Source organism: Gossypium hirsutum, chromosome A01 (assembly GCF_007990345.1).
Source record: "Gossypium hirsutum isolate 1008001.06 chromosome A01, Gossypium_hirsutum_v2.1, whole genome shotgun sequence".
NCBI classification, from domain to species: Eukaryota; Viridiplantae; Streptophyta; class Magnoliopsida; order Malvales; family Malvaceae; genus Gossypium; species Gossypium hirsutum.
In genome coordinates, this window is record NC_053424.1 from 29,305,517 (window position 1) to 29,309,366 (window position 3,850).

The window sequence follows — 3,850 nt, forward strand, 5'->3', positions numbered from 1 at the left end:
TAGAAGCTTTAAGCATGAAAATACTTTAGATTATAAATTAGAAGGTCCTAATTAGCAATTTGTTCAATTTCTAAAATTTTGGACAAAAATGGGCATGTATAGGAAAAATTTGAAAGAAAGACCCTAATGGCATTTTGGTAATTTGGTAATTAAAAGAATAAAAAGGGAAAATCAAAGAAAAAATGTGCCCATCTTCTCCATGCTTGGCTTAAATTCTCAAGACACCATAGCTAGGGTTTTGTTCAACTTTCAAGCTTGATTGTAAGGGCTCCCAAGCCCCGTTTTTAATGTTCTTTACATTTTTGAAGTCCTCGTAGCTTGATTTACCTATTTCCACCCTTATTTTGAAGGCTTATGTATGAAAATTTAACCATGTGTGACATGCATGTATTTTGAATATTTAAGGAGGAATATGAAAGTTTGGTGTGTGATAAACATCTTTTACTAGGTGATTTTTCATGACAACCACTATAAAGGATTAAATTGAAAAAGGTGTAAAATAAGTGATAAAAATATGATTTTAATGAAAATATGGGCTATTATGAGTACAAGGAAAATTCAGCTAGGCTTGGGTAACAAAGAAAATGCATGCATTTCATTTTACAAGCCTAGGGACTAAATCATAAATAAGTGAAAAGATAGGGGTAAAAAGGTAAAATTACCAAAGCATGAATTATGGATTGATTTGAAAAGTGTGATTAATAAACAAGTTAAATTAGGCATTATAGATCAAGAAAAACGTGATCCGGGTCTTGATTGGGGAAAGAAAAAGTATACGACGATTAGGCTTGATTACCGTCATTTTGTACCGAGGTAAGTACATGTGTAAATAATGTGATAATGTAATATATTTTAATGTGTTGACATTATGTGGTAAATGTTTCATCATTATTATGTATGCTATGTCTAATGGTAACTTTGTAAGTATGAATGATATTAGTCGTTATCCACAATGTTACGAGAAAGTACGATGGAGATGTTATGTACATGTCAGAACAAAATCCCATTTGAACCTTAGGAATAGTTTAGGATACAAGTGATATGTCACTAGGAATTAAGAAATTCGAACTCATTGATTTGGTCTGGGTTCGTGATATGTATGTGACATCCGAGCTCATTGAGTTGGTCCAAGTTCATAATGAATGCGATACATGTAATTAGGTTTCGGGCAGTGGTCTTGTGTGTCCTACCAGTGGCTAGGTAATCCTTGAGTAGGTCAAATACCTGACAGCTTGTGTGAGCAGCCCGTGTAGTTACACCTTGACCGATAGCTTTTATGAGCAGGCCCGTGAGTAGCTCTATTGCGAGCGTTACATGTTATGAGGTAGCTTTGGCTACAGATGTATATGTGGAACTTATGTCCAAGTTATTCCACGTATCCAATAGTATTCCGAGTGTTCAACGGGTAACGTAATGGATGTGATAAAAGTCCCGAGAAGGGCATGTTAAAGAGTTATGGTTATATGAAATACTACGAATAAATACAAGTATGTACGCTAAACCCATGACTAATGCCTTGATAAAGAATGATTTGTGATGGGAAAGTATATATGTACATATGATAAGTAAGTCAAAAAGGTTTGAGTGATGAATAATCTTTATGGTTATGTTATTATCTCCTTGTATGATAATTGCTTACTATCATTGCATATTATTTGCATGTGGACTTACTAAGCTTTTAATGCTTACGCTTTTTCTTTTCCATCATTTGTAGTTCCGCCAAGCTAACTCGAGGATCAAAAGCTATCAGAGTATTCGATCACACTATCAAAAGAACATTGGGTATAGTGAATTTGATAACTTGAGTATGGCATGTATAGGGGACTGTCATGCTATTTTGGGCCGAATTGTGAAGGCCTATAATGTTGATGATTCATTTTGTAATGACCATGTGAGCTCGCTTATATTTGATTTCTGGGTTGTAAACCTAATTGTTCATGCATGCATGTGTTAATGCCTTGATGATGTGCTATATGGTTTGTTTGATGGATATGAAGGGGTATGAATTAAGTACATGAAAATAAGGAATGACTTAATGACTTAAGATGACTATAATCATGAAGGTATAATTTGAAGTTATGATAACAAAGTTGGTTATGCATGAAGTTGATGTGGAATGTTACCAAATGGTGTGACTAATTGAATGTGTAATAGGATGACATTACGAAGATGTGAAAGTGCCATGTTGTTGAATAATTGAGTGTCTAAATATGTCATGTTGCATGCTATGAAATATACTTGAGTGTATGGATGAGTGAAGGTGGCAATTGGCTTAGAAAATAGCCTCTAAATTGTCCACATGGGTAGACACACGGGCATTTGTCTAGGCAGTGTGTGACACACGGTCTGTCCCATGCGCATGTTGTATAGCCATGTGTCCCCTGTGCCCTAGTTTTACAAGTCAGTATGCCCAGTAGTAAGCACACGGGCTAAGTCACAGGCGTGTGTCTTGGCCGTGTGAGAGACACGACTTACCCCAATTGTAACACCCCTTACCCGTGTTTGACGCCAGAACAGGGTACGAGGAATTACTGGACTTAATCACTAATCATTGTATAAAAACCGATTCATAATTTCACTCTAATTTAAAAATTTTTCAAACACATTTAAATTGTCCCTTAAAAAGAGCTTACAAGGCCCATATCATGCTTTAATCCAACCACACACATAGGCAAGCATGCACATTCATAAATTGCATCATTTAATTAATAACATAATCAAGACTATCTACATTGAATAACTTTATACAATAGAGACCTTCAAATAACATAGGTCAGTATTTTAAGCCAATTCCTAGCATCTTAATAACAATTAAACGAGTCTCAATACATGCCAAAGACTTAAAATACTTTAAAACCTTTATATATCGATCAATAGTTTGATAGTGTGATTTAACCTCCGGCGACCTCCAACTCGAGCTAACATCTTGGACACTATAGGAAAAAGGAAAGGAAGCGAGTAAGCATTATAGCTTAGTAAGTAAGTATGTAAATATTAATAAACAATACATTATCATACTTTAAACAAAGTCACAATATGTTCCCGGAATATTACCATCACAAACACACATACTTTCACTATTACAATCATAAACAGGTTCAAAATAAGTTGTCTAGCAGAGTTCTAGTAACTAAATTATTTATTTATGGAGATACAGAACTCCAAATTACAAACCATTAATTTTCCTTGAAACTAGATTCACATATATTCTTACCATAAAATTTTCAGAATTTTTGGTCTATCCAATTAGTACAGTTTATTCATTGAAGTTACACCTGTTTCACTGCTCAACTATTCTGACCACTCTTTACTACAAATCAATTTTCTCCTTGTACAGAATTCAAAGGATGTTTTTGTTTATTTCATTTAAAACTATACGCAATAAGGATTTCAAGCATATAAATTATATCCCTTAATTATTTTTGTACACTTTTTAATGATTTTTCCAAATCAGAACAGGGGATCACATAGTCATTCTGAACCAGTCTCTCAAAAACTTAAATATCTCATAATATAGAATTCCTTTGCTTGCTATGTTTCTTTTATATGAAAATAGACTCATTAAGCTATAATTTTATATCTAATTCAGTCTCTAATTCAATTTATACTATTTTTGGTAAATTTTTATATTCACGTGACTGCAACTATCCAGAACAGTTTTATTGTCAATTTTGATCTTTCACACTTTAATTGTATTCATCACTTTCCCATAACAATCTTTCCAATTTCCAATCACATATCGAGCATATTGCTCATAAGTTACACACGTATATACTTACACTTATCATCACAAAGTCATACAGAATTTCATTTAATCAATTTCCCAGTTGAACGCTTCAGAATAATAACA